At 46.2% G+C, this 11,281-nt stretch overlaps 1 long non-coding RNA gene across 1 annotated transcript in view; it reads left to right on the top strand.

Moving 5' to 3' along the window:
• LOC310661168 overlaps positions 1–1,089 on the top strand; it is a 213,560-nt gene extending 212,471 nt beyond the window's left edge. The window contains exon 2 of the long non-coding RNA XR_014503804.1: positions 780–1,089. This is a non-coding gene — a long non-coding RNA (uncharacterized lncRNA). The remainder of the gene's footprint in view (positions 1–779) is intronic.
• The last annotated feature ends 10,192 nt before the right edge of the window (positions 1,090–11,281 follow it).

An 11,281-nucleotide genomic window follows, 5' to 3' on the forward strand; every position in this document is an offset into this window, starting at 1 on the left:
GGGGAAGATCTTCTCCTTAACTGACCCCACAAATAAATAATCTTAATTGCCTTGGAACTTTCCTGTCTCTTCCATCTAAGACTGATGTGGGCATCCTTTGAAAGTGGAGAGCTGAGGTCTGGCAATGGACCTGTTGGTGGCGGACGGATTGCCGGAAGGTTTGCATTCAGTGCCCTGGTTGATGCCGCAAGGCTACAAGACTGGCCGAGGGGATGCAAACGGGTTTGGAAGCCTAGTTTGTTTATTAACAGGCGGACAAACCGAGGAGGGAAGCTGCCCCTTTGGCAGCGGGTGAGTGTCCCTAGGTGAATTCTGTGGTGAGGGAAAGTTGCCCATCGGCTTCTAGTGGTGGCGCCTAGGTGAAGCCAGGTTCACATTTGGGGATGTCAGTGGAGGCCGAGAGGCCCGTGAAGCTGGCCGATCCATTTGTGAACGCTATCTGGTGACATTCACCTGTGTCTTTGGCCCTCAACCTAATGTCAACAGACCTACCTTTTGAGAATGTCAGCTTGCTGACATTCATAGAGCTCTTGACCTTAAGTCGACGGCCAAAGCGAGGAGGGAAACTACCCGGCACAGCCCTAGAGGTGGAACCCAGGGAAACCAGTGTAGTCCACTTGTGGATCTACCGCTTCAAACTGGTGGCCCTCCACTTCTGCAACCTGCCTTGACGGGGCAGGCCAGTCAGGGATGAAGTTGTCAGACCAAAGCCTGTGGATGAGTCTGGGTGGACGCTGTGATAGTGCCATCCCATCAACGTGTTTGCCTTTGCCTTTCAGGGACGTCCAATGCCGGCGAGGTTTTCCCCAAGACCAGACAGTGGTGGCAAGCTAGCAAGCGGAAGGAGGCGATCGTCTGGCTTTGGGATGCTGTGGAGCAAGGAGAAGGCAAGGGGTCTGGGTGGACGCTGTCGGATAGTCGCCATCCCATCAGTGGTTTGCTTTTGCCTTTCAGAAGCTGGCGAGGTTTCCTCCGAGACCAGCCATGAAAGTCACGAAGAGAACTGCAGGAATTAAGGCAGACAGCTCCTGTTTTCTAAATAAATGGCTTTCTCTTTTTTTTTTCTAAATAAACTTTTTCTGAAAAGAAGTCTTTGTATTGTGTCATATTTTTATTATATGGGAAATCTCTAGGATCATAGGATACCCCCTCCCTGGTAGTGATCACAGGAAGAGGGGGCTGCACCCCCTTGTGATATCACAGGGAGTTGGTAGCCAATGGCCACAGCTGGGGAAACATCTGCACAGCCCTCCCTGGCCTCGCAATGGCGGGGGTCACCTCATTTTTAATAACTGCTGAGGTGCCCCAACTTCCTGTGATGTCACAAGCAGACATGGTGAATGAGGGGAAAGAGGCAGTTTCCGGGGGGTGGGTGGGAGGAACCCTGGTAGTTTGGGGCCATCCAGGGCCATCCAGGGACACAGAAACGAGTTGCCAACATTTGTGCCCTCTGGGCTCTTGGGCTCATCTCCTAGCTGCCAAGAAAATAAAAAGAAATCACAACTGCTTTTGTCACCCCACCACTTATTGGTGGCTGGAGATAAGGGGCGTGAATTCAGAGGGAATGTAATGTAAAATGACCCCACAGTGAAATCAAATCCTCCCAAGTGCTCCTATTTTCCAGGTACAGTTGCCCAACCACAGGACTTAAGCCAGCCAGCTTCAGTTTTCTAACTGAATAAATGCCTTTCTAATTGTTTTTTTAAAAATAAAGGTCTTTTTGAAAACCAATATTTTGTGCCATGAAGTTTATTATATGGGAAATCAAGGTGTAGAGTAAAATAAAAGGGGGGGATAATTAAAAATAACACCTCAGCTCCAAAAACTAACAAGTTTAGGGGAAAGCTTTAAAAAGTGGGAAGTTCAGGGGGCCTTGGTGGGTGCCAAGGAAGGTGTCTGAGGGTGCCAGGGAGTCCACCTGCCACCCTGGGAACCTCCATCTGGACCCTGAAGATGAAGCAGATCACCAGTTCCTATGTGATGGGAACACCATGTGTAACTTTAACTCGACCAGAGATGGTCTTTGCTCTCGGCTGGGTGTGGAGGTAGCGATTGGCAGTGTGAGGAGGTGCCAGCACAGCAGGCGGTGATGCTCCCAGGTTGCCCTTGTTGCGACCCAAAGGGCTTGAAGGGACAGGATACCCAAATCTGTGAAATCACCCCAGGCCTCAAAACTGTTCCTCACAAGATGCTGTGCATAGGCAAAATGTTACTTTTAAAGGCTAAGGAATAGGCTCTGTCATTGCCAAGAATACTCAGGCCTGAGAACTGAATCTTATTTCATTCTAGTTGCAACATCTTTGGACATGCTGAACTGCCAGGGCTCCTCGACCCCTTGGCTTTCATTCTCCTTTCCTGGGAAGGGTGCCAAGAGTCCCAAGACAGCTTTCTGTTCATGCTCAGAGGAACTCATGGGCAGGACTCTGGAAGAAGGAGGAGAAAGGGGGAGGGAACTAGAAGGGGTATATATGCTCTGTACACATGACTGGGTGGCTAACACCCCAGAGGACAGGATCACACTTCAAAACGACCTTGACAGATTAGAGAACTGGGCCAAAACAAACAAGATGAATTTTAACAGGGAGAAATGTAAAGTATTGCACTTGGGCAAAAAAAAAAAAACGAGAGGCACAAATACAAGATGGGTGACACCTGGCTTGAGAGCAGTACATGTGAAAAGGATCTAGGAGTCTTGGTTGACCACAAACTTGACATGAGCCAACAGTGTGACGCGGCAGCTAAAAAAGCCAATGCAATTTTGGGCTGCATCAATAGGAGTATGGCATCTAGTTCAAGGGAAGTAATAGTGCCACTGTATTCTGCTCTGGTCAGACCTCACCTGGAGTACTGTGTCCAGTTCTGGGCACCACAGTTCAAGAAGGACACTGACAAACTGGAACGTGTCCAGAGGAGGGCAACCAAAATGGTCAAAGGCCTGGAAACGATGCCTTATGAGGAACGGCTAAGGGAGCTGGGCATGTTTAGCCTGAAGAAGAGGAGGTTAAGGGGTGATATGATAGCCATGTTCAAATATATAAAAGGATGTCACCTAGAGGAGGGAGAAAGGTTGTTTTCTGCTGCTCCAGAGAGGCGGACACGGAGCAATGGATCCAAACTACAAGAAAGAAGATTCCACCTAAACATTAGGAAGAACTTCCTGACAGTAAGAGCTGTTTGACAGTGGAATTTGCTGCCAAGGAGTGTGGTGGAGTCTCCTTCTTTGGAGGTCTTTAAGCAGAGGCTTGACAACCATATGTCAGGAGTGCTCTGATGGTGTTTCCTGCTTGGCAGGGGGTTGGACTCGATGGCCCTTGTGGTCTCTTCCAACTCTATGATTCTATGACTGTGAACTCGTGCATGCTTTTTGTGAGTTATCACACTTGCTCCTTCTACCAATTCATGGATGGTAGAAATAAAGCTTTTTATCTGAAACTATTCCTTGAGTGTCTGTTGACTCCCACTTCCCTTTCCCGGGCGCAATATTTTTCCCACCCGAGGGCAAAGCCTCATAAGGCTACAGGCTGGGACCTGCCTCCTTCGCATCCAGCTCCCTCCGGCCACCTGCACGCCACTCACCTCCCAAAGAAGAGATTCGCAGAGTCCATTTTGGGAGAAGCAACTGTTAACGGAGAAATCGGAGGGCTCCCTTGGACAAAAAACCAAGGACACCAGCCAGGAATACCAGAGCAAAACAGCAGCCAGTAGGCTTGGTCTTTATTGAAGACTGTCGCAACAGGACTCCCACCTGCCACAAGGCGGAACAAGATGGAAGCCCCGGACAAAAGAGCCCCCAGACTTTTATTAGCTGCTAAATCCCAGTTGCTGGAAACCACAAGGCTCTTGTACTTGAATTATACTTGCAGGTTTCCCAAGGGCATCTTGTTGGCCACTGGTGAGTTCAGGATGCTAGACTAGATGGACCACTGGCCTAATCCAGCAAGTTCTTCTGGTGTTCATGAAGAATGAGCAAGATAATAATAATAATAATAATAATAATAATAATAATAATAATAATTTATTATTTGTACCCTGCCCATCTGGCTGGGTTTCCCCAGCCACTCTGGGTGGCTTCCAACAAAGATTAAAAATACATAAAAATGTCACACATTAAAAGCTTCCCTAAACAGGGCTGCCTTCATTGGCCCTACTAAACATCTTCCAAGACAACAATGCCCATTTACACCACAAAGAACTCATAACCCACCTACTCTCAGCAGCCAGAAGCATCATAGCCAGACATTGGAGAGACCTGTCAGGAGTAAGCATGGACCAATGGTACCAAATAGTATGGGAAACAGCCCTACTAGAAAAATTAACTAATAAACTGAAACTGACAGGGGGACAAATAGAAGAAGACGCCTTCACCCCGGTATGGCTCCCCTTTATCACATACACAGGCCAACAGGACAAGGACAATAATCCACCAACAGCATACAAATCAATATGGCTAACTTGATCCAAAACACCCACCCACCTCACTCACACACGAAAACAAAGATCACCACAGCCAATCACAAGCAAGCAATCACACCCTAGGCCAACCCCAACCTCTCTCACCACCAAAGGAACACAAGTGAACAACACAAGCAACGCTGACACCAAACTCTACATACATTAAACATAATAGAAACACTGCCACCCGACCCCACCCCCTTCCATTTTCCCTCTCTCCACCCCCCCTTTTCTTTTTTCTTTTCTTCTCCCCCTAATGCCTCAACAAATGAAACGGATTTGTAAAAATGTTACATGGAAAAAAAATATGAGGCTTTACACTTACTTCTGTCAAACAAGAAAATCCTTAATAAAATATCAAGATGGGGGGGGGGGGGACAGGGCTGCCTTCATGTCAGGTAGTTGTTTCTCTCTTTGACATCTGATAGGAGGGCGTTGCACAGGGCGGGTGCCACCACCGAGAAGGCCCTCTGCCTGGTTCCCTGTAACCTTGCTTCTCGCAATGAGGGAACTGCCAGAAGGCCCTCGGAGCTGGACCTCAGTGTCCAGGCAGTGTCTGGGGGTGGAGACGCTCCTTCAGGTATACTGGGCCGAGGCGGTTAAGGGCTTTAAAGGTCAACACCAACACTTTGAACTGTGCTCGGAAACGTACCGTTTGCCATGAAGATGTGCCATGAAGCCATGCCATGCACTAACCAGAGCTAGCCAGCCTCACTGTCTGCACGTTCCATGATGCCAGGCTTGCAATGTAAGAAGAGCCGCCTCGGATCAGACTGAAGTCCTGGCTAGTTAGGCATTCTTTCCTACAGTGGTCAAGCAGGTGTATGAGCGCTCCAGCCCTCTTCCACTCCAGCAACTGCTATTCAGGAACATAATTTTCAAAATACCCAACACTGAAAGAGAAAGAGGAAAGGTAAGGGAAAAAAGGTGTGCATTTTTGCATAATTAATAGAGGCTGCGCATTCAGCTCTTCTGCTTGAAAAAATGCTGAGTTGCTTGGGGAATAAATTATTCTTTAGTTTGGAATGCCCACAGGCTGGCGAATAGTAGTGACTTAACTCTCAGGAATGTTGCTTGCAATAATATTAGAGAACATTCTGCCAAGTTAAAATACAATTTAATGGCAAGTAGTAGTTATGTCAGGAAAGTACAAACCTGGGAGGAGATGCCTGTCTTTGTTAAATTAGGTCAGAACAACATATAATTTTATTTTTTACATGTGTTGTTTTTTAAAAACAAGTTTTTCCTATAGATATACTGTCATGTAAATTTTGGTCCTTTCCCCCCCTTTTTATCATTTTCTTGTCTTTGTATCAAAATTTTCCTTTCCCCCCTTTCTTTTCTTTTCTTTTTGTATTTAACTCTGAAATACTTACCTTCGTTGTATGTTTGTATCTTTGTATCTTAAACCAATAAAGATTTAATAAAAAAACCCAAGTTTTTCCTATCTATATTTTGGTAATTTTATTATGTATACTGTTGTTAAAGTCTGGTTTTATTACTGTGTTTAATGAGTGCTTTATGCCACTTTATGTAATCTGCTTGGGACGCGGGTGGCGCTGTGGGTAAAACCTCAGCGCCTAGGACTTGCCGATCGCATGGTCGGCGGTTCGAATCCCCGTGGCGGGGTGCGCTCCCATCGTTCGGTCCCAGCGCCTGCTAATCTAGCAGTTCGAAAGCACCCCCGGGTGCAAGTAGATAAATAGGTACCGCTTTATAGCGGGAAGGTAAACGGCGTTTCCGTGTGCTGCGCTGGTGCTGGCTCGCCAGAGCAGCTTCGTCACGCTGGCCACGTGATCTGGAAGTGTCTGCGGACAGCACTGGCTCCCGGCCTATAGAGTGAGATGAGCGCACAACCCTAGAGTCTGGCAAGACTGGCCCGTACGGGCAGGGGTACCTTTACCTTTACCTTATGTAATCTGCTTAGCTTTTTTAAAATAAGAAATACGTCAATCTTCTTCAATACAGAAAGTACAAGCCAAGTTCAGAACTGTATTTCCCGTGATAGGCCATAGTCTCACAATTTAGATTTGAGTCCTTCTGCATGATCCTACTTTTCCTGGATTGAGTGGTCAGTTTGGATGTTGGTCATGGGGTCCCAACCAAACTTGCGATTTGGTATCTGTGAGATGGGAACTTTGTAGTTACGTATCTCTGAACTGGTCAGACCAGTCTGTATGTTAAGTTAATGGCCTTAGCTGGTTTGAAGCACCCTTCCTTGACGTGGCATTAAGACAACTGGGAGGCGATGGCCCTTTCGGCAGGGCTAGGCATTCCCTACCCCCCTCACCTGTTGATAGAATAGGCCTGGGGCTAGTCTTTTGCTTTTGATCTGGGTGGAACCAGGAAGCTTCAAAAGACATGCAGAGTTTTGCTCCCATGACCACCACTCCCATGAAAGTCTAATGGGAAAGCAATGCCTGTTTGGAGTGTCAACACTGTGAGCCCTTCTACATTACGTTCTAAATACAGTGGTACCTTGGTTCTCAAACTTAATCCGTTCCGGAAGTCCGTTCCAAAACCAAAGCGTTCCAAAATCAAGGCGCGCTTTCCCATAGAAAGTAACGCAAAGTGGATTATTCCGTTCCAGACTTTTAAAAACAACCCCTAAAACAGCAATTCCACATGAATTTTACTATCTAACGAGACCATTGATCCATAAAATGAAAGCAATAAACAATGTACTGCAGCCACACAATCAAGCAACCAGTAGCTGAACTGGGTTCCACACAGTCACAAAAACAAAAAAAACAAAAGCTGCAAAAACAAAAATGCAAAACACATAGCAAAAACAGACAGACCTCAGCGTAACACTCAAAACGAAAGTGTGGCACTCAAATTGGAAGCGTAACACTCAAAATGGAGCATGTTCAGCTTCCAAAAAAACTTTGCAAACCGGAACGCTTACTTCCGGGTTTGCAGTGTTTGGGTTCCAAGTTGTTTGAGTACCAAGGCGTTTGAGAACCAAGGTACCACTGTATGTGCAAATAAAACCATGTATCTGAAAGATGCCACAGTCTCCATTGGCCTTTATTCCAAGGACACAACCTGGGGCATCAGCTGGAAGCCCTGAAGTCTCTCTCGCTGCTCAGAGATTAGCATGCATTAGACAATATATTCTTTTAGGATTGTTGTTGTTTAGTCATTTAGTTGTGTCCAACTTTTTCGTGACCCCATGGAGCAGAGCATGCCAGGCATTCCTGTCTTCCACTGCCTCCCGCAGTTTGGTCAGACTCATGCTGGTAGCTTTGACAACACTGTCCCACCATCTCATCCTCTGTCATCCCCTTCTCCTTGTGCCCTCCATCTATCCCAACAGGGTCTTTTCCAGGGAGTTTTCTCTTCTCCTGAGGTGGCCAAAGTATTGGAGCCTCAGCTTCACGATCTGTCCTTCCAGTGAGCACTCAGGGCTGATTTCCTTCAGAATGGATAGGTTTGATCTTCTTGCAGTCCATGGGACTCTCCAGAGTCTCCTCCAGCACCAGAATTCAAAAGCATCCATTCTTCGGCGATCAGCCTTCTTTATGGTCCAGCTCTCACTTCCATACATCACTACTGGGAAAACCATAGCTTGAACTATACAGACCTTTGTTGGCAAGATGATGTCTCTACTTTTTAAGATGCTGTCTAGATTTGTCATTGCTTTCCTCCCAATTAAAAATAACCCCTCTTAAATAAGCGGCCTCATCATGGTTTATGTGGCTGTTTTTGCAATTGTATATGGATAGGGGCCTCTCCAGGCTGATGCTTTATTGCAGGTGTATTTTGCAACATATTTTTGACACAATAATGCCTTGGTGGTGGATTTATTCTGTTCTGTGATTTCCCCCCTGCCCCCCCCCAGCCAATGTTAAGATGCTGTCTAGGTTTGTCATTGCTTTCCTCCCAAGAAGCAGGCGTCTTTTAATTTTGTGTCTGCTGTCACCATCTGCAGTAATCATGGAGCCCAATAAAGTAAAATATCTCTCTGCCTCCATTTCTTCCCCTTCTATTTGCCAGGAGTTGATGGGACCAGTGGCCATGATCTTCGTTCCTGGATTAAGCCCTTAGAAAGTACTTGCATGGGCAATAGGTGGCGCTGTGATCATACAGGTGTGATCAAACCAGCAAAACAAAGGGAGAAAGCCTTCCAAACTTTCAAAAGGCAGTTAAAAGGCCTTTTGCCAGGTACGCGCAAGGGTGTATTTCTCTTAGTAAGGAACATGCATTCCAGGCGGTGCCAGATTTACATATAAGCTAAACAAGCTATGTAGGGACGCGGGTGGCGCTGTGGGTTAAACCACAGAGCCTAGGACTTGCCGATCAGAAGGTCGGCGGTTCGAATCCCTGTGACGGTGTGAGCTCCCGTTGCTCGGTCCCTGCTCCTGCCAACCTAGCAGTTTGAAAGCACGTCAAAGTGCAAGTAGATAAATAGGTACCACTCCGGCGGGAAGGTAAACGGCGTTCTGTGCGCTGCTCTGGTTCACCAGAAGTGGCTTAGTCATGCTGGCCACATGACCCAGAAGCTGTACGCCGGCTCCCTTGGCCAATAAAGCGAGATGAGCACCGCAACCCCAGAGTCGGTCACGACTGGACGTAATGGTCAGGGGTCCCTTTACCTTTAAACAAGCTATAGCTTATGATCCCACTCTCTTGGGGGCCCCCCAAAAATTAAAGGGGGAAAAACCTGGATGTACACTTCCAAAATATAAGATAAAAAACAAATAAAATAAAACCTACATGCAGCAACAGTGTTTTGTGTTGTGTAGGCTTCTATGATGGAAGTCATGGGCCCTGCCTGCTAGCCTGCTCCCTAAAATATCACGGGTTTGCTCCTTTCTATATATAGGGTGCCTACATTCTGCATGGCCTGGTTGCACGGCAACATGTGCAAATGGCTTGAGATACCTATGAGGTCCATAAATGATCATATAGCATATATTCAGCCCAAAAAGCAGCGACAATTTGTTGTTGACAAAGTGGGTGGGGAGACTCTGGGATATAAATATCATCATCATCATTAGGGCCCCATTACCTTCAGTAACATAGGGCCTCATCAAAACTAAATCAGACCCTGATTCTAACAACCTTGTGAGGCAAGTTAGGCTGAGACTGGCTCAAAGTCGCCCTGTGAGCTTCATGACTGAGTGGGGTTGGGATAGATGACCCAGGATCCAACGCTATCATTTCATGGTGGTGATATATGGGGGACAACACAAGAAAGGGCCTTTTCTGTGGTGGCTCCCCTTCTGTGCAATGCTTTCCCCAGAGAGGCTCGCCTGGCGCCATCACCTTCAGCTGCCCGTGTGTCTACTTAGGCCTTCAGCCATTAAATAATCTATGGCCTGTTCAATATGTCTGTGTATGCGTGTGCTGTTCTAATGATTTTTGTTATTATGCTGCACGTTACATTTTTATTATGCTGCGTACGTTATTTATTTATTTAATTAATTTATATACCACCCTTTTTTGAAATTTAAGCAGATTTATCGGTAGTGGGGGTTTAGATAATAAAAACGAGTTCCTAAAAAAGCTAATAAAAGGGAGAGAGAGAAAACATCAGGAAAGGAGGGGGTGGGAAGTCCAGAAGAAACTTTGCACATGTTCATAAAGCATCTTATGATGATATACGCTTTGAAACACTGTTGGGAGGCTTCATAAAAAACGATACGGGAAGATGGGAGAGGAAAAAAGTACCGGTAAATGCCAGCCTTCAAGAAAATACCTCAGGGCAGTACACAGGATAAATGACAAGATAAAGCACAAGTAAACAAACAAAGAAACAATAACACAACACACCCTTTCCCAGTGAGAACACGTAAAAAGCTGCAGGATATTATTGAAAGGCCTGGTTGAAGATTTATGTCCCTAATTGTTGCCCTGAGATCTTTGGCTAAAGGGTGGTATGTAAAGTAAAATTACCATTGTCTATGGCCTGTTAAATGCGTGAGGGGTTATTATTACTATGATTATTAGGGGGGTTTATTGTTTAGGGAAGCTTTCAATGTCTGGTGTTTTCTTGTTTTTGGTGTTTTGTTGGAAGCCGCCCAGAGTGGCTGGGGAAACCCAGCCAGATGGTGGGGTGTGTGTGTGTGTGTGTGTGTGTACACGGTATATATAAAATATATATAATTAGGGGGGTTTACTGTTATTGTGCTTCTTTTATCACTATGCCATGCCCAGGGCCGGATTTAGGTTTGATGCGGCCCTAAGCTCCTGAAGGTAATGGGGCCCTTTATATGTCCAGCTGTCCTTTATCAACAACAAATTGTTGCATTTTTGTGTGCTGAATATATGCTATATGCTAATTTATGAACCTCATAGATACCCAAAGCCATTTGCACATGCAGAATGTAGGCACCCTATATATAGAAATGAGCAAACCAGTGATATTTTAGGGAGCAGGCTAGCAGGCAGGGCCCATGACTTCCATCATAGGAGCCCACACAATACAAAACACTGTTGCCGTATGTAGGTTTTATTTTGATTTTTATCTTATCTTTTGGAAATGTACATCCAGTTCCCCCCCTTTAAATTTATTGGGGGGGGCAAGAGAGTGGGGACCTAAGCTATAGCAGGCATAAGCAAACTCCGGCCCTCCAGATGTTTGGGACTACAACTCCCATCATCCCTGGCCACTGGTCCTGTTAGCTAGGGATGATGGGAGTTGTAGTCCCAAACATCTGGAGGGCCGGAGTGTGCCTATGCCTGCTGTAATACAGTGGTACCTCGGGTTACATACACTTCAGGTTAAATACACTTCAGGTTACAGACTCCACTAACCCAGAAATAGTACCTCGGGTTAAGAACTTTGCTTCAGGATGAGAACAGAAATTGCATGGCAGAGGCG

The sequence above is a fragment of the Podarcis tiliguerta genome, assembly GCF_965153285.1.
Source record: "Podarcis tiliguerta genome assembly, chromosome: 12".
NCBI classification, from domain to species: Eukaryota; Metazoa; Chordata; class Lepidosauria; order Squamata; family Lacertidae; genus Podarcis; species Podarcis tiliguerta.